This window comes from Oncorhynchus tshawytscha, linkage group LG14, assembly GCF_018296145.1.
Source record: "Oncorhynchus tshawytscha isolate Ot180627B linkage group LG14, Otsh_v2.0, whole genome shotgun sequence".
Taxonomy (NCBI): Eukaryota; Metazoa; Chordata; class Actinopteri; order Salmoniformes; family Salmonidae; genus Oncorhynchus; species Oncorhynchus tshawytscha.
The window spans coordinates 25,041,803-25,062,368 of NC_056442.1; the positions used below are offsets into that span (position 1 = coordinate 25,041,803).

At 42.5% G+C, this 20,566-nt stretch overlaps 1 protein-coding gene and 1 long non-coding RNA gene across 4 annotated transcripts in view; both read left to right on the forward strand.

The window, feature by feature from the left end:
• The window catches only part of LOC112266834 (limbic system-associated membrane protein), a 1,006,051-nt gene that overhangs the window by 533,616 nt on the left and 451,869 nt on the right, over positions 1–20,566 (forward strand). The window lies entirely within an intron of this gene.
• Positions 1,039–3,328, forward strand: LOC121839265. Its single transcript, XR_006078821.1, has 3 exons — positions 1,039–1,617; positions 2,119–2,611; positions 2,737–3,328. It is a non-coding gene; the product is annotated as an uncharacterized LOC121839265 (long non-coding RNA).

The window sequence follows — 20,566 nt, forward strand, 5'->3', positions numbered from 1 at the left end:
GAACACTCCTCTTCCAGCGAGAATCATAATGGCTAGAACTGTCATGCAGTTGAAATCCACATTTTGTTTTTCTGTTTTTTCTATCGGGGCAAACTGACATGCTGTATTCATCACGGCTGAAATAGGAGAATGGCGAAGCTATATGAATGAGTAGAGGGAAGGCAAAATATACCCCATGCAAAAATCTAATTAATTTATCTTCATACACAATGTTGGAATTCGGCAGATTTATTTATATTGAAGTCCAACTAAAGAGGTTTTTCTTCCTTTCATCTTTCACTTGCTTGTATAGAAGTAGTGTACCGCTGTTGTACTTAAGACAGCAATACTCCTTCTGTGTGTGTCTTGAATAAGCCGGTCTGTTCCTGATTCCTGACCTCTATAACCAGCCTACTCAGCCACTCTGCTGCATTTTTCAACAACGCAATGCTTAGTACGTTTTTGCCCAGCTGTTTGCTGTCTGGCTGGGTGAGGATGTTGTTGGTGTGTCTTACAGGCACTTAGGTTTCATCAGGAGAAAGGACATGTTAAGGGACATATGTTTCTGTTTGGTACCTGTGCTAATACGTATCTTTCTCTCAGCCTTTGTTTTACCAGTCCTCTCTACAACACCTGGCATACTTAATAGTGTGCTTCAGTGACTCCAGAATAGGTTCGGAAACATGTTTCATCTGTCAGGTTCCAGCTCACTACCAGAGTGTAGTTTTTACAACGTTAAGATATCAAAACACTCTTTCAGTGGAGGACATTAAAACCCCACTTGTTTCCCGGACCACGTACTCCATTTTGTCTCTTTATAATGTTTGACAAACACTTCCTTGGCTCCATTTCTTGAGTTCCAAGCCTTCTGATTTTATCTTGGCTTTACTGGCAGATGAGCACATCTCCAACATTCATGGAAGACAGTGATCTATTTATTCCAGCAACAGGTGATCATTCAACCTGGAATTGATTCTGGCACACTAAAGCTATTTTTTATCCACGTGTAGCTAGTAAATGTCAGTGACACGCCTAGTTTCCTGAATCGGATGTCGCAAGTCATGACTTCACAGGAGAGCCGTCTGAACATTAAAAAAAGGTTTTTAATCTAAATTAGTTTTTGGGCAGAAATGCCTTCTTAAACATGTGAACTTTCATGTGCCTTAATAACAAACCTTTATGCCATTTGTAAATAGAAATAAAGTTGTTAAATTACGAGCCTAGTTGGTTTAGCCAAAGAAAAGTCAGGAACCTTCCCGCTAGCCGAGATTGGCTGAGATAGTGAGCGGGGTTTCAGATTGGTCTGCGGTGTAGCATCTTGTCTATAAAATCAGCTGCTTGTTATGCATAGATAATCCTTTCAACTGTAGTTTTTTCAAAAGATATAACTTTAGCCATGGAGAACTGCAAATATGTTGCTACTGCTCTCAATAACATTGCTGCCCTGAAGACATTGTAGAGTCTTCGGATGAGTGTTGGGGAAGAAACGGCGATCAACAGTGTTGTCACGGAAGAACTTGACTGAGTTTTGAAATCGGTGGAACACAACGGCCAAACAAGCTGTGCAAAACGACACAGGACGTCTTCTTTAATAAAAGGGATTGCAGTCTGCCGTGATGCTTTCATCCATGTATACGGGTAAGAATCTAGCTACAGTTTGAAATATTATACGTTTCTAATGTTGTCAGAAGGTTGTTTTCATTGCAAGTTAAAGCTTGCTGTTAGCTAGCCAGCTGGAGTTCGATGACTGGCTTGCTAGCTAACATTGAACCTATTTGGTTAACTTTAACTAGCTATGACAATCAGTTTGTATTGCTATTGGGATTATAGTTCATTGTTTAGCTAGCTAGTTAATGTTACATGTCTTAACAAAAGACCCAAAGTTAAAGCTTGTTGTTAGCTAGCTAATGTTAGCTGAGGTTAGATGGCTGGCTTGCTAGCTAACATTGAACCGATTTGTACTTTTAGCTAGCTATGACAATCGGTTTGTATTGCTAGTTAAAGCTTGCTCTTAGATGACTGGCTAGCTAGCTAACATTACGTGTGTGAACTGTGTGTATTGATATCTCTGAATGCCATTTCGCATTTATTGTATAATAATTCTAAAATATTTGTCTGTAATTTGTCTTTCAACATCAGTAGAACACGCCTGACTCTCCTCAACCAGTCATACAAGGACAATGGTCTCATGCCTCCCATCAAAAAGAGAGGTGGCCCAAGCATGCAAACGCAGCAGTGCAGTCATCAACTTCATGCACCATTTCTTCAGCAACTACGGAGTTGGGGAAACACGTGGGGACCTTAATTGTGATAACTGCAGTGGCCAAAACAAGGACAAGTTTGTGCTCTGGTATTGTGCCTGGCGGACCATGCACAAGCTCCACCACAGTCTGGACCTTCACTTCCTGATCACAGGCCACACCAGACTGGTGCTTCGGCCTCATCAAGCAGCTCTTCAGAAAGACCAGAGTGAATACTTTGTCTGAGATGGCTGGTATTGTGAAGGACAGCACAGAGACGGGGGTCAACATCCCAAAGCTGGTTGGACTGGAGGATGGTACGGTGCTGGTGGGAAGCTATGGCTGGCAACCACACCTGACTCCGTAAAGATCAAGCAGTACCAGCACTTCAGGTAAAAATACTTTTCATTGCATTGTATGAGGTTATTCTTCTTATCTAAACTTGGGAGGTGAATTGATGTTGTGCAAGGTTGTAATGTCTTCAGATTTTATGTTGTTGTTATTCCCTGATTTACAGCTTCGGTGCTTTGAAAAGCCTGGTGTTGTCGCCAAGGAGCGTTTGGACTGTCGCGCAGCAGCTGAAACCTGGTCCCAACGCTGACATCCTTCCTCCCATAGATGTTCTGCCTGTACATGCACCACCTGGACTGGACACAGATAGACAAACGTAACTTTTTGAGAAGATCAGGGAGTTTTTCATTGAAGATGCTATGGACATCACATGCCCTGCACCAAAGTCAACGGCAGGACAGAAACGGGCTCTCTCCTAACACACATGGCATGCGTTGCGGCTACTATTAATTATCCTGCTGCTCAGCCAGTTTACCCCGATTGTATACATATAACTACCTCGTCTATCACTGATATCGTTATTGATATTCTTCTTGAAAATACTGGAAATTATTTTATTTATATTGACACTATCTATTTCTGATATTGCTACTATGCAAGTAACCATTTGGCTGTACCATTTACACCTTATGTAGAGACCCATCCACTTAGCAAGACTTAGCAAAATAATGATATATAAAACCGTAGTCTGGCTTTTTTTATGGCGGTTTTGGAGCAGTGGCTTCTTCCTTGCTGAGCGGCCTTTCATGTTATGTTGAAATAGGACTCGTTTTACTGTGGATATAGATACTTTTGTACCTGTTTCCTCCAGCATCTTCACAAGGTCCTTTGCTGCTGTTCTGTGATTTATTTGCACTTTTCGCACACCAAACTACATTCATCTCTAGGAGACCGAATGTGTCTCCTTCCTGAGAGATATGATGGCTGCGTGGTCCCATAGTGGTTATACTTGCGTACTATTGTTTGTACAGATGAATGTGGTACCTTCAGGAATTTGGAAATTGCTCCCAAGGATGAACCAGACTTGTGGAGGTCTACAATTTTTTTCTGAGGTCTTGGCTGATTTCTTTTGATTTTCTCATGATGTCAAGCAAAGAGGCACTGAGTTTGAAGGTAGGCCTTGAAATACATCTACAGGTACACCTCCAATTGACTCGAATCATGTCAATTAGCCTATCAGAAGCTTCTAAAGCCATGATATCATTTTCTGGAATTTTCCAAGCTGTTTAAAGGCACACTCAACTTAGTGTATGTCAACTTCTGACCCACTGGAATTGTGATACAGTAAATTGTAAGTGAAATAATCTGTCTGTAAACAATTGTTGGAAAAATGATCTGTGACATGCACAAAGTAGATGTCCTAATAGACTTACCAAAACTATAGTTTGTTAACAAGAAATGTGTGGAGTGGTTGAATACTTTTTGATAAGTGTGTGTGTAACAGTATATAAAGTATGCTAATGTACTGGTGTGAAGGCATTTGGGCAGTAGTGTAAAGTACTTTACAAATAGTTTAAAGTACAACTTTTTTTCAGGGTATCTGTACTTACCTATTTTTATTTTTCGCAACTTTTACTTCACTACATTCCGAATTAAAATAATGTACTTTCTACTCCATACATTTTCCCTGACACCCAAAAGTAATCATTACATTTTGACAGGAAAATTGTCCAATTCACACACTTACGTATCAAGAGAACATCCCTACTCCATTTGAACTGGCAGACTCACTAAACACAAATGCTCCATTAGTAAATTATGTCTGAGTGGAGGAGTGTACCTCTGGCTATCCATCTGTAAACAAAAAAGTAGAAAACAAAATTGTGCCGTGTGATTTAATATAAGTAATTTGAAATGATTTGTACTTATACTCAAGTATGACAATTGTACTTTTTCCACCACTGGATGTGGCTTGGGTTATAGCATTTGTTTCACAGGACCCATCAATTTAGTGTTTCTGGATAAGTGTCATCTAATATTTATAAAATATATTTATCTGGACACTTTCCGTTTCCCTGGAATTTTTCCTTATTGTAGGTTAGTATCAATTTTAGTCTTAATCTTTACTAAACAACTCACTGTTTAGCACATGACCTCCCATGTGAATCCTTAAAGAGATGGGTGGGGCTGGTTTAAGAGGGTGTGAACAATGCTGAATGGGTGTAGAGAAAGGGGAGCTCTCCAGTAGATACCAAAATATTCAAAGGCCCTTTTCTGAAAAGTGAGTTTACAAGTTTATCAACATTCAAAGCAGAATTACTTTCCCATTGTTCCTCAAAAATGCAATGTATGATAAACCATTTTGTAGCTCTGAGTCTCTAATCCAATGTAAAAAAAAAAACTATTTCAAATGTTGCCACATGAAACTGATTTGAGCCGGTCAGTCACAATTGTTATTAATCTCTAGATTATAAACCATACAAAATGTCTCAAGACATTTTAGGGTGTGGTGAACCTTGCAGGGAAGCAATTTGTCTCATGTTCTCTTTTAATATCCACTGCCATCCTTCTCCTCTGGAATTCACACCCTTAACTGTTTTCCCAAAGCTCCCTAATTAAGATTGGCTTCATAAATGTAACAATTTAACCATTTCAGACCACGGTTTCCCTCGTTATATACTATAAGAAACAACCACTGACAGACACAGTGCTGTCTTGGTGAGTGTTCTGTTTGCAATATTTAGAGCTTTAGAGAGTTATAATGAACCTGAGGCTTTTAGTTTTGTTCTGTATCCAGTCTTTCCACCAGTCAGACAGCATGTTAGTTTGACATGAGTTCAGCAGGGAGTGTTTTCTATTTTCTTGTTTATCAAGGTGCCTAACCTATTCTCTGGAGATTTCAGATTTAATTAGAGGAAATTACACTTTGTAATTTTCATTAGTAGCTTTTCCGCTTTGAGTTCAGTTGTAGAAAAAATGTTGGTAAGCTCTGTTTTCCTCAAACTTGATCTTGTTACCAGTCCGATAATGAATCACCAAATCCCAAATGCACTACTGGAATTAGATGACTATTGCGTAAAGATCAGTGAGACATACACTGCCTGCCATTGTAAAGGGACCTGAGCTGTGGTAATCTGGTCCCCACATTGGAATGCTAGTGAGACATTAAAAATGGATCTCTCAGAAAGAAGTCATGTGACGTCTAAACGTCAGTACCTGTACACGTCTGATCATAGAATAACGTCTGAGTTAAGAAGATATGTATCTCTGCTGTTTACTGAGTGCTCTAACTTGTTTACCAGGAATGAGTCATTATGGGATGTTTTCCTTGGGTAAACTCTATCACTGGATTATTGTCATTGTTGAGCACCCCTCCAATTTCCCTTGTTTGCTGAAGCACAGAGGCCTACCTGGACTATTAACAATATAGAGTTTCACACAGGGGAACATAATTATGATTGCCCAGATATCTCTAGGTACTACACAGCACCTGTAATGGCAATTTGATTCTGATCATAACTCTTTCTGGCTCAGGTGATGATTGATACGGTATCAATTAGAGGTCGACCGATTAGGATTTTTCAACGCCGACACCAATTATTGGAGGACTAAAAAAAGATTAATCGGACAATTTTTTTTTCTCACCCCCCCATTTATTTATTTTTAATAATGACAATTACAACAATACTGAAGGAACACTTATTAACTTAATATAATACAGCAGTCAAATCAATTTAGACTCAAATAAATAATGAAACACGTTGAATTTGGTTTAAATAATGCAAAAACAAAGTGTTGGAGAAGTGCAATATGTGCCATTTGAAAAAAAGCTAACGTTTAAGTTCCTTGCTCAGAACATGAAAACATATGAAAGCTGGTGGTTCCTTTTAACATGAGTCTTCAATATTCCCAGGTAAGAAGTTTTAGGTTGAGGTTATTATAGGAATTATAGGACTCTTTCTCTCTATACCATTTGTATTTCATATACCTTTGACTATTGGATGTTCTTATAGGCACTTTAGTATTGCCAGTGTAACAGTATAGCTTCCTCTCTCCTCGCTCCTACCTGGGTTCGAACCAGGAACACATCGACAACAGCCACCCTGGAAGCATTGTTACCCATCGCTCAACAAATTCCAAACTACTCCAAGTCTCAGAGTGAGTGACGTTTGAAACGCTATTAGAGCGCACCCCGCTAACTAGCTAGCCATTTCACATCGGTTACACCAGCCTAATCTCGGGAGTTGATAGGCATAAACAGCGCAATGCTTGAAGCATTGCAAAGAGCTGCTGGCAGATGCACGAAAGTGCTGTTTGGATGAATGCTTATGAGCCTGCTGCTGCCTTCCACCGCTTAGTCGGACTGCTCTATCAAATCAGACTTAATTATAACATAGTAACACACAGAAATACGAGCCTTATTAATATGGTCAAATCCGGAAACTATAATTTCGGTAATAAAACGTTTATTCTTTCAGTGAAATTACGTAACTGTTTGGTATTTTATCTAACGGTGGCATCCATAAGTCTAAATATGTTATGTCATAATTACGTAAAATTCTGGCAAATTAGTTCGCAACGAGCCAGGCGGCCCAAACTGTTGCATATACCCTGACTCTGCGTGTGTAGCCGACCACCGGAGCTGTGCATGTGGAGGAGATGTGTGATCTGCGCATGCGCACTTGTTGATGGTTTGCTATAAATTAATGTATACTGTAAATAGTGAAGGTGAATGGAGCATATTCACATGTTTTGAGGGAATTTGTTTATTGCATTTTTTTTGTATTTGTCTGCAGTAAATTACATTGTATTTTAGTGCTCTATTGAGCCTTGGAAGACTCAAGTTCATAAAATGAGTTATGCTGGGGATTTTAGTGTGGGTAGAGGGAGGGGTGTTCTTGCAGTTACACCATTTGTACAGTCACCTCCTGGGAGTAGAGTGTTTGCTAGTCCTGTGTTTACAAGCACTGGGAGGGGTAGGCTGTTTACTCCACATGACCAGGGTATCCCTCCTCTGTCTCTTGATGTACCATCATCCCCAGTCCTCGGTAATAATGGGACACATCAGAGTCAGCTTAGTGACCTTATTAAGAAGATAGATTCTCCTATCAGAGCGAGTTTACTGCAGCCAGGTGCTTCAAGTCTTTCTCCTGCCCATTCCCCTCACTAATCCCAGCAGTTTCCCTGGTCAACTTTTATTGATGCGTCCAAGCTGAATCTGGTTGTGAAGTCGGAGGTCAGTGCTCCACCTTTCTTTAGGGGTGATGGCTCAGATAAGTACTCTGTCCTGGAGTGGGAGGAGCTAATGGGAGTCTACCTAGAGAAGAGGGGTTACACTGGGTCTGAGAATGTTGGGGAGGTGATGTCAGTGAGGTACAGGATCTTTTGGATGAACTATTAAGGGAGCGTAAAGCATGTAGAACACAACTTTCACAGCAGGTGGCTGCTGTCTTTGACTCCCCCCAGGAGGAAGTGGATCCTGAGAGCAGACCTAATGTGTCATCTTTTTCTTGATGTGGCCGTGAACCAGAACAGGCCCCATCTGTATCTGAGGGTGGGACATTAGAGAAAGTTTTGAGTATGTTAGAGAAGGCTCTTCTCAGCAATACTCAGTCCGTGAACAGAGGGCCCCGTAAACAGTTCCCCAAACGTGATTGTGAGTGCGCTGTCTGTGGAAGCACTAATCACTGGACCAAAGCTCACTGTCAGATGCACCAGCTGTGTTTCAAGTGCTTCTCTCCTGATCACATGAGCTTTGACTGTAGTGAGACTGGGAAGCGAAAGAGCCCTGGATGTGGACAGACTGGCAGGTCTGGAAAACTAGAAAGCCTACATTCTGAGGGCAATGTGGGGCAGTAAAATTATTCTTCCACTGATGATGATATCCAATCCGTTTATTCTTATTTTTGTGAGTCAGTACCCAAGAACAACACAACGATAATTACTCAATGACAGTTTGTTTTACACCACCGTGCTGGTACAGGATAAAGTTGAGCTGAAAGGGATGTTAGATAGTGGGTCCATGGCTACTACTCTGCGCGCAGATATTGTACCTCGGTTGAGGGAAGCAGGAATGGTAGAGGGGAACTGTCTAGCTCCTTCAGACATCATCCTGGTGGGTTGTGGTGGAACACAAACTAGCCCAGTGGGCATGTGTGACTTAAAAATACAGCTTTATGGCTTCAGTTATGTCGTCCCAGTGCTTATTGTAGATGGGCAGGTTGATGAAGTCATTGTGGGCACTAATGTGTTGAAGCCTCTGATTAGATAGTTCAAATCAAATGACAGCTGGCGTGTGGTGGGTACGCCAGGTCCTTCTGGCCAGTGTGATGACAGCTACTGGCGGCTGGTGGGTACGCCAGGTCCTTCTGGCCGGTGTGATGACAGCTACTGGCGGGTGGTGGGTATGCCAGGTCCTTCTGGCCAGTGTGATGACAGCTACTGGCGGGTGGTGGGTACGCCAGGTCCTTCTGGCCAGTGTGATGACAGCTACTGGCGGGTGGTGGGTACGCCAGGTCCTTCTGGCCAGTGTGATGACAGCTACTGGCGGGTGGTGGGTACGCCAGGTCCATCTGGCCAGTGTGATGACAGCTACTGGCGGGTGGTGGGTACGCCAGGTCCCTCTGGCCAGTGTGATGACAGCCAGTTCCCGCGTCTCCTATCAAATCTGGAGAGATGGAGAGGAGACTCCATCCCAGATAAAATGGGCACCATTAAGTTGAAGAGAGCAGTAATGCTCCAACCCATGAGTGAGCATCTTGTGTGGGGCTGCCTACCCCCAAAGACAAAACTCTATGTGGGCAGTACTGTTGTTGAGCCCAGCACGTGTCGTTGTGTGAATCGACACATACTAGTAGGGAGAGTAGTTACGCCTCTGTGGGGGGATGGATGGCTCCCTGTGAAGATTGTGAATCCAACAACTTTGCCAGTTACCCTGAGACTAAATGCTAAAGTGGCAGATGTGTACCATTGCATTGGAGGATTTTGATGATGTCAAGTCGCAAGCAGCTTACCAGAACATGGCAAAAGTACAATGTGACATCTCACATGGCAATCTTACAGCTAAGAGTTCAGTTGGTGGCAGTGTAGTTAATGGCAACAGTACACTGAACAATCTTGGACTTCAAGGCCTGTCTGTTGAGGAATGTCCAGTTTCACAGTTCTGGAAATACAAACTTGTTGGTTTAATTGAGAAGTATGACACCGTGTTCTCTAGACATAGCCTGGATTGTGGAGAGGCAAAAGAGTACTGCCATCGCATACGGCTGACTGATGACCGCCCATTTCGATTACCTTATCGTAGGCTTTCTCCAGCTCATTACCAAAAACTCAGGGAAACACTGGATGATATGGAGGAAAAGGAAATTGTCAGAAAATCCAGCAGCGAGTATGCCTCACCATTTGGTGCTAGTATGGAAAAAGAATGGGGACTTGCGTCTATGTACTGACTTTAGGTGGTTAAATGCCCGCACAGTAAAGGATGCTCATCCCCTGCCTCATCAGGCTGATGTACTGGCTGCGCTGGGAGGTAATGCCTTCTTCAGCACAATGGACTTGACATCAGGGTACTACAATGTGCCACTGCATTGATGAGGATAAGAAATACACTGCCTTTTCCTCACCTTTAAGTTTGTCTGCACGAGTACAATTGTTTACCTCGAGGCCTTTGCAACAGCCCAGCTACTTTTATGAGAATGATGCTGACCATCTTTGGGGACCAAACATTTCTAAGTCTCATTTGCTATTTGGATGATCTGATGGTTTTTGCTAAGATGGAGGAAGAGAGTCTGCAGAGACTTGAGGTGTTTTTTCAGCGGTTGCAGGAGCACAATCTTAAACTGTCTCCGTCTAAGTGCAAGTTTTTGAGGAGGTCTGTTAAGTTTTTGGGCCACATCATTTCTCAGGAGGGTGTAGCCACTGACCCTGCTAAGGTTCAAACCATTTTTCAATGTGACAGAGTGAGATGATGGAAGCTGATGGTGTCACTCAGTCTCCTAGCAAAATCTGTTCTTTCCTTGGTATGGTAGTATACTATCAACACTACATTGAGAATTGTTCCATGGTTTCTACTCCATTGTTTCAGCTGACTACAGGTCAGAAGAAGCCTAGGAGAGGCAAGGGCAGAAAGAGGCCTGGTCCCTCTCGCAGTCTCACTGCTGCAGACTGGACTACCGAATTCCAACTCGCTTTTGAAGCTTTGAAAGCAGCACTAGTTGACCAGGCACTGCTGGCTCATCCAGATTTTTCTCAGCCATTTTTACTTTCTGTTGATGCATCTACAAGTGGTTTGGGAGCTGTACTATCCCAAGTGCAAGATGGGAAGGCCATAGCCAGGCCTATAGCTTTAGCTAGTAAATCTCTTAAAAATCCAAGTATCCTGCTCACCGGCTGGAATTTCTGGCCATGAAATGGGCCATTCATGATAAGTACAGCCATTGGCTGCGAGGGCATAAGTTTACTGTGTGGACCGACAACAATCCACTCAAATATATTCTTACAAAGCCAAGACTTGATGCATGCGAGCAGAGATGGTTTGCTAAGCTGGCACCCTTTGATTTTGATATCCAGTACATACCAGGGCCCAAGAATTGCTGATGCTTTGAGCAGAGAGCCATTTGTCTGCTCCAAAGTTCTGTACCGACTGGCAAGAATGCCATATGATGTCCTGCTGGAGGAAGCCAGAGGTCTTCGAGTGGATGATGTACAAGACATGTTCCGTCTCTCCTGTGAGCAGCCTGGGGCTGGCTGTAGAACGTCTATGGCTCCTGGGAGTGAGTTGAGTAGAGCTGGTAACGATGTCAGTGGGTTGGTTTCCTGTGAAGAGGTGTCTGCTGTCCTCCATGCTCACCGCTGATGGGATGATGGTGCCACAGTGAGGGCCGTTTCACATGTGCAGCACCTTGAGAAGTTGATGTCCATGGGTCAGAGCCCTTTACCTGTCACTGGATCCTATCATCAGCAGAGTCATGTTCTTTGTAGATAGAGGCCGGCGCCCATCTAGGAGAGAGCGAGTCTTTGAAGCTAAAGAAACAGTTTATACACTAAGATAGTGGGGACAACTCACCACACGGTTAGGGATTCTGTATCGTGTCTCAAAACACCCAGCGTGTAAGAAGAACATATTCCAGTATGTCGTACCTGTGTCTTTGAGAGGCGTTGTGTTGAATGGAGTTCATGATGATGCTGGTCATCAGGGTCAGCAGCGCACATTGTGGCTCACAAGACAGATTCCCAGTAAAACCGCTATGGAGAAGGATGTCAAGGAATACGTGGCCCACTGTAAGAGATGCGTTTTGAGTAAAGCACCTGAGCCTGAAGCAAGAGCTGCACTTGTCTCCATTGTGACAACGGCACCTTTAGAACTTGTGTGTATTGATTTCTGGACTGCAGAAGATTCAAACAGCAAGTCTATTGATGTGTTAGCAGTGACTGATCACTTAACTAAGCTCACCTGTGCGTATCCATGTCCAAACCAGTCTGCTAAGACTGTTGCTCGTGTTCTCTGGAATAATTTCTTCTGCAGTTATGGGTTCGCTGATTGTATCCATTCTGACAGGGGTGCTAACTTTGAGAGTTCACTTATTGCAGAATTGCTTCAGTTATCTGGTGTTGAAAAGTCCCACACCACACCTTATCATCCGATGGGTCACGGTCAAGCAGAACGTCTGAATCGCACACTGGGTGGGATCATTAGAGCTCTGCCAGCTAGGTCCAAGGCTAAATGGCCTCAGATGTTGAACACATTGACTTTCTCCTATAACTGCACTGTTCACGAGACTACTGGGTTTCCCCCCTTCTTCTTGATGTTCGGACGCACCCCTAGGTTGCCGGTAAATGTTATGTTAAGTGTGCTGTTGGATGGGGACACAGTAGACGTGGATACATATGTCCAGTCTCTGGGTGAGGATCTGAGAGAGGCCATGACAAAGGCCCAGCAGCATGCCAGTAAGCAACAAAAGAGACAAGCCGAGGTTTACAACAGACTAAGGGTCACTCGGTGTAGAAGGGAGACAGAGTTCTACTTGCTAACAAGGGAGAGAGTGGCAAGAAGAAACTGGCTGATCGTGTACATAGTGGTTGCGAAGAACAGCTCACTGAACACATGTCGTATCCAACACCCTACCACTGGACGCATCAAAACTGTGCATAGGAACCTGATTATGCCAGTCAACTTTCTGCCTTTGCCTTCGTGGGAGGAACCTGAGGGTCACGGATCTTTATCGAGTGGTGACGTGATCTCTGAGATGTCTGCAGAGTCTAGCCAAATGGATGGGAGTGATGGCAGGACTGTCCACTGAGTAGCAGGCCTTCCTGAGTCTTCTGGGAGGATACTCCAAGTGAAAGATAAAGTCCCAGCTGATGGAAGTGAGGTGGAACAACCGTATGAAGTCCCCTTGAGTGAGGTGTGCTCAGCAGAAGTGGACCAGAGAGATATCCCCGAAGCCTACAAGAGTTCGGATTGCGAAACTCCATTCAGTGTGGATGATGCTGTGACAGATGATGTTACCTTGGTTGAAGATGCTTCGTCACTGTGGTCTGTGAAAATCTACCAGGATTCTGATCAGTCGTCTGACACTACTAGTGTTGCGTCGGTAACTGAAAGTGTGCTGATATGCGGATCTGTAGTACTCCCCATCCTGAATCCTGAGGTCAGACCTCTGAGCAGGGTTAGTGCTGTCTGTGACATTCCTGCTAGGTTTTTGGGTGAGGGTGTTCGGACTAGACTCGGTAGATTTATTAAGCCAGTGGATAGGCTAATCCAAACTGTCTACACAGGAAATTAAACAGTTATTGGTTTCTCAGTGACTGTAGGATAGTGCCTACTTTTTCCACATGTTTTACATATATGTACTAAACTAAGTGCGTCTTAGAATGATTTGTGGGTTTGTCTAATATACTTGACAATTCATGTAACTTTGTGTGTAGTCCATCGGCATAAAATGTATATGGCATTTTTCGTATACGGTTGAATAAGGGATTAGCTACCCATTTTCCTAATCCTTCGCGGGATAGCTTTTCAGCTGATCGATCATTTGTGGGTCTAGAATTTAAGGGACTACACTGGGTTACTCTGTCGCCCTGTGGGTGTGAAACGTTTTCTTTCTTTCTTTGTTACCTTCGAGGTAATGTGTTTTGTGCCTAAAATCTAGTGTAAAACAGTGGGGGTGAATGTAGCAGTGTGATGTTGTTCCCCTAGATCATGCACCAAGTTGTACACAAGGACCAATTCAAATAGGCCAGGTCAAGAGGGGATGGTAATAATTTCAGGATGATGATAATAATAATAATTCAGTGTATTTTTTTAAAGTTAATTACAGCTGCATAGCTAATGTTTTTCATTGGTGTACAAACACTTTTTCATATCAATATTGTACATACATGTGATTGTAAAAGTTTTGTATATTTTGTTTTGGCCCATCGCGGGTTATCTGTATTTCCGTATCCCCTTATTCTTCTCTTTAGCCTGACCTTCGGCTAGCAAGGTATGTTGTCCTTGGCTCAGAAATTGCTTAATATGAAACCGTCTTAATGTTACACAATGTACTGTTATGCTACCATAAGTTTGTTACAATGTCGATAATATAAAGATTTATGTTAACAAGTTTCACAAAGCTCGCTAACTAGGGTATCTATTGTAACTTGTGAGTATTTGGGACAGTGTTTGAGTGAGTGTCCATGTGCTTGCGCAGGTGCCTGAGAGCTAGGACTGCGCCAAGGGTTAACATAATGTGTGTTGTCTCTTCGTGTGCAGGTATGTCTTTTATTTTGTCCGAATTATGTTCTGTATCATTTTACTTGTATTGTATGGCGTGCTGTTGTGCATTGAATGTGTGTACACAGCACCTGTTATTTCCTTTTGGTGCTCTCTTTTGCCTGACCTTCAGCCTGCAAGGTGCCTGAGAGCTAGGACTGCACCAAGGGTTAACATAATATGTGTTCAATTAGCAGACCTTCAGTTGTGGCAGCGTCCTAATTAAAAGTACACAACGCAGAATGACCCACGCTACACGTGCAATGAACGCAAGAGAAGTGACACATTTTCCCTAGTTTAATATTGCCTGCTAACATGAATTTCTTTTAACTAAATATGCAGGTTTAAAAATATATACTTCTGTGTATTGATTTTAAGAAAGGCATTGATGTTTATGGTTAGGTACATTCGTGCAATGATTATGCAAATGCACTTTTGTTAAATCATCCCCCGTTTGGCGAAGTTGGCTGTCTTTGTTAGGAATAAATAGTCTTCACAGTTTGCATCGAGCCGGGCGGCACAAACTGCTGCATATACCCTGACTCTGTTGCACAGAACGCAAGAGATGTGACACAATTTCCCTAGTTAAAAGAAATTCATGTTAGGCAATATTAACAAAATATGCAGGTTTAAAAATATATACTTGTGTATTGATCTTGTGAATTGATTTTAAGAAATGTGTTGATGTCTACGGTTAGGTACACATTGGTGCAACAACAGTGCTTTTTTTTCGCGAATGCGCTTGTTAAATCACCCGTTTGGCGAAGTAGGCTATGAGTCAATGATAAATGAACAGGCACCACATCTATTATATGCAACGTAGGACAAGCTAGATAAAATCGTAATATCATCCTACCATGTGTAGTTAACTAGTGATTATGTTAAGATAGTTTTTTATAAGATACGTTTAATGCTAGCTAGTACCTTACCATGGCTCCTTGCTGCACTCGCAAAACAGGTAGTCAGCCTGCCACGCAGTCTCCTCATGAAGCGCAATGTAATCGGCCATGATCGGTGTCCAAAAATGCAGATTACTGATTGTTTTGAAAACTTGAAATCGGCCCTAATTAATCAGCCATTCCGATTAACCGGTCGACCTCTAGTATCAATTCATGTAATGACTTGATCCCTTTGTGAGGTCAGCTAATTGACTGAAGATAAATCATTGACAATATTATGGAGTCAAGATAATAGCTGGTTTAGATGTACTGTGTGTGTTTGTGTTTGCAAATGCTACATCAACACAAAGATGGGATATCATTAGCTACTCCTTCAGCAACAGCAATATCCAGAAGGTATGACTGTAGATCTCTTCAGTCTTCCATACAGGATAGTTTATCAAAGTAGCACAATATGAGGTAACCTGGCAACAGAGCAGTACGTTTGAGAAGGATCAAGAATCTATGAGCTTTATTACATTATAACAACTTCATAAACACATTTTATAGAGTACTATTGTTTGGGCGCTGAAGGAAAGACCTTCTTCTGACAAGAATGATGGGGTGTTCATCTCTCTCTCTTTCTTTCTTAATCAGTATGCTGACACGGTGATCCTGTTAAGAACTGCTCCGCCAGTCTGTTGTGTCATTGGGTTCGGCGGTCTGACGTTCTTAATTTCTTCATTATGACAGCCACTAATAACACATTTGAGGTTTATTATATTTCCCAGGCATGACTGCTTCGGACCTGCTCCTGCGTCTGCTCATTCCTACAGGGAGCTGGGAGTGGGAGCAGAGAGCTGGCAGCGGGAACGCGGAAGGAATCCTTAATTGGTTTGTAAGGAAATTCTGGGTGAGCTTGGATGACATTGTGCCCAGCAGTCTTCATTCAGGAGCCAAAATGGAAATAAAAAGTGAAACTTGAAAATGCATTTGGAACCACATGCAAAATAAAGAAGCAGCCCAGTTTTCTTCCTCCCCCAGTTATCACAACAATCTAAATGAGGCTTCCACCTCATGTAGGGACAGTTGTTATGAGACACATTCACTGGTCCTTTTTTTCCTGTATATTTGATACTGCTTTGCAGTCCCTAAATGAGCAATGTGCATCTACTAAGAGAGAACACCCTTGGCAGTGGTGGGAAAATTACCCAATTGTCATGCTTGAGTAAAAGTAAAGATACCTTAATAGAAAATGACTCAAGTAGAAATGAAAGTCACCCAGTAAAATACTACTTGAGTAAAAGTCAAAGTATTTGGTTTTAAATATACTGAAGTTTTAAAAGTATAAATAATTTCAAATTCCTTATATTAAGCAAATCAGACGGCACCATTTTCTTGTTTTTGTTATTTATGGATAGCCAGGGGCACACTCAGACATCTTTACAAACTAAGCATTTATGTTTAGTGAGTCCGGCAGATCAGAGGCAGTAGGGATGATCAGGGATTTTATCTTGATAAGTGTGTGAATTCGAAAATGTTCCTGTCCTGCTAAAGCATTCAAAATGTAACAAGTCGTTTTTGGTGTCAAGGAAAATGTATGGAGTACTTTTCATTAGGAATGTAGTGAAGTAAAAGTTGCCAAAAATATAAATAGTAAAGTATAGAAATACTTCAAAGTACTTTACGCCACTGACCCTTGGCGATTTGAATACACCAAGCCCTCGTTCTCAAAATATATAAGCACCGTACCCCAGAGTGGTTGAGGTTTAATTACTAGAGGCACTGACTTTGAAAAACAATTGAATCCTGGCACTTTTGTTAAAGGTATGAAACGAGCATTAAGATTTAAAATTGTATTTGAAGATTTTAAACAGACTGGTTGAAGGAGTTTTTTTTGTCTTGTCTTTTTCCAGACAGGTAGAGAGTGCAACAAAGCAGTCATTATAGACATTACAATAGACTACATAGTCTTTGTCTGAAAGCGTTATTAGCTGTAAACTTCTTGCCTCCTTCCCCCCAATTTCAAATGAACTTTGAGAGGAATTGAGGAACAAGGGGAAGCAAGGATTTGACAGCTAGGAACGTTTTCAGACAGCCATAGTTTCTCCTATGATGTGCTTGGCTTTTACCATGAGCCCCTGTTTGGGTCAAGGACCAGCATTGCGCATTAGAGGTCATTCATTTGAGTACCAGCCATGACATTTTTTTGGGTTTGTCAGTCAAAGCATTTAATTACCATTATTAAAGAGGTAAATACATACCACATAACACAAAGCAGTTTCTAAAGACTCTTGGGGGTCAATTGTCTTGTCTTTGTACTGTATATGTCCAGAGAAATACAAAAGACGATCTATCACATTTAATCATGCTATCTTCCCCACATCTAGCACTGTCCTCTGGCTGGTCTAGCTTGCTTTGATGTTCAAACACAAGTCTTGCTCATATTATTGTCATCAAATTAAAATGAGTTTTGAGCATTCGCAGATATCATGTCACCATGAGCCAGCATGATTTTAGTCTTGAATAATTGACTGACTTGTTAATGGGTAACTCTTAATAGAAGCCTCCCTATGTGACACTAACAAACCCTGGGCTTTGAAATGTTAATCAATATGAGAATCAGGGACTCCATCGTGGTCTTTTATCAGGATTTTGTCACTTAACAGCCAAATTAGCATAATATTATCCAGGAAGCATTCATTTGACTGTGGAGATTTGAAATTGATACATTATCAGATGATGAATATGGCTGCAAGCAGCGATGACAGTCACCAGTCGATCTGCTTTAACATGAGAATTCTGTATCATATTACATTCAATCATGATGATTCAAGCATTCTGCAGTATTGGATCCTGTTGTCAGAAGATGTAGTTACCCAATCTAACCTACAGTATTCCCTTTTAGTGGCATCATAGCCCAAAATATGTTAATCTATTGGTGTGTGTGTGTGGTCTTACTAATATACAGTGTTACATTGGGTTGGTTAACTTTCATCTTGGTTCCAGGTGCTATTTAGTTTAGACCTAGTCTCTCTGTCCCTTTTGTGAATTATTGTTGATTTGGAGTGATTGTTTTGGAGCTCCTCATCCCCATGTGGCATCCAGAATCCAATCGAAATCTGCGAGTGGACATCTGTGATCAATAACGGGAGGTGTTGCCTGGTGTGTCCATCGCATTGATGAGAACCACACTGGCTTTATGCAAAACAGAGGAAGGATTACATTCTTGGCAGGTAAAGTGGCCCACCACACACATTGGAAGGGGGGGACGGAGAAGGGGGTGGGGGGACTTTGCAAGGCATTGATCACACAGCCACATGATGCCAGAAATGGAAGGCATCTCAATCTGTGGGATGGTGCAGTTGTTTACTTTTACTGCGCAAATGTCCTTGGCTCGGCCCAGCGCTTGGGGTCCCCTGTAGTGCTGGCCTTCTATTGTGTGAAAGCAAAGCAGTGGAGAGCAGAATCCCTTTCACAAGGAGACACACACCACTGTGGCAAAGCTGCACCGCTCTGTCCTTGAACTAGGGTTGTCATGGATGAAAAAACATCCAATTTTTTTTATACTCACTGTACCGACTATGTATAAAAAAAAGTTGAAGAACAAAAGAACTCTTTGCAATGGCTAGTACAAGCCAGATAGATTAAAGTCATTCTGATCCCAGCTCACAACCAACGAAACATAGATGGCGTTTTGGTAAATGTTCTTGAAAAATACCCTTCAAGATTTAAGGCATTTGAGATGTCACGGCTAATTTCCTCCGTCATCATCGCTTAGTGTCTCGACCTGAAGACCTGGGTGATCTCCAGGTGCCTATTGCTAAAATTAACTAACAAAATAACTGTGTTAAAATGATTTACAGTACTTGTTTTTGGCTTCTACAACAGTGACAGTGGTTTGTTACAGACCTAATTATATTCCATAGGAGTTAGGAGGGCCTCACTGGCCACAACTATTTTGTATATCTATCATGTTGACTTGTATATGATTTTGTATTGACAGTCCAAAGCCCATGTTGTAGGGCCAATGGATTGTTAGCCTCTGAAACAGATATCTTTAATTGTCTTATTGTTCACTTGGCCCGTTGCCACATTGCAATCCTGGCGCGGTGAAACTGTAAAAGTAGTGGAGCACAGACCATTTGTGCTGCTCGGCAGCTCTCTAGAACCCTCAAACTCAACTCTGGACCTCAAAGCCAGTCCCACTGATTTTGTTTCATTGTTCCCCTCTAATCAGGAACTGCTTTAGACCTGGGTAAGAAAATCAGCAGGCTCTGGACCTCGTAGGGTAAGAGTTGAATACCGCTGCTCTAGAATATCTGCACTGGCTGATAGTATGAAATAAGTTCTGGTCCATTCAGTTGTACTTTGCATCTGAATACATGTTAAAGCTGGTGTTGCTTCCCCTGTGAATGTTCCTATATCAAGTGCCTAAATCACTTTTGAGAATTATTGTAATATGGAAAAATCTGTCATTTTCCAATTACCTATGTAAAAGATGGTTTCTATAATATGTGATTCAGTCCCAGGCATGTTTGAGATAGATAGGAGGATCTTTTAATGCCCAGGAGGAGGCTTTGAAGAGAGTGAAGCTGTGTGGCCGAGAGACAGAGGAGACTTTTCACTGTGACAGACATCTACCCAGGGCTCAGTTTTCCCTCTCCCAGCCCAGCAGGCAAGCAGGCCCTGGGGTATGGGGCTCCGCTGGGATGGGGGCTCAGGCATTAACCCCGTCTCTCTGGAAGGAGCGGCTTGCTGGAGCTCTGCCCCCCCCATCCATTGAGGCCGTACACACACACACAATTTAGCTGTTAGGCCTTCTGTCAATAAAGAGGAGGGTCCGATCAAAGGAAGCGAGGAAATTATGTTCTAACAGATAGACGGGTGTGTTAGCCAGCCTCCTGCAAGACTGCATAACACATCACAGATGCATGCTGTCAAAGTGCTTAATGATGCCTGCTTTTCCCCTGTTGTTGCCTCATGCCCCAGTCTTAATGTCCATGTAAATTCAGCTGATAACAAACTGTCAAATCTCTGTTGATTTGTATCTAGGGTTTCGTTCCAACACCATGACCAACACCACAGCAAACTGTGTACATTTTAAAAATTATGAAGTTCCCCATGTGCTGATAATATGAAGCAAAAGTGTGGCATTTAATCTAAAATTGAAAAGGATTCGAATATAGGCTACCAGTCTCCTGAGTGGCGCAGCGGACGAAGGCACTGCATCGCAGTGTTGTGGCGTCGCTACAGCCTGGGATTCGATCCGATGACCGAGAGTCCCATAGGGCGGCACACAATTGGCTCAGCGTCGTCCGGGTCAGGGAACGGTTTGTCCGGGGGGACTTTACTTGGTTCATCGCACTCTAGCGACTCCTTGTGGCAGCCCGGGCGCCTGTAGGCTGACTTTGGTCGTCAGTTGA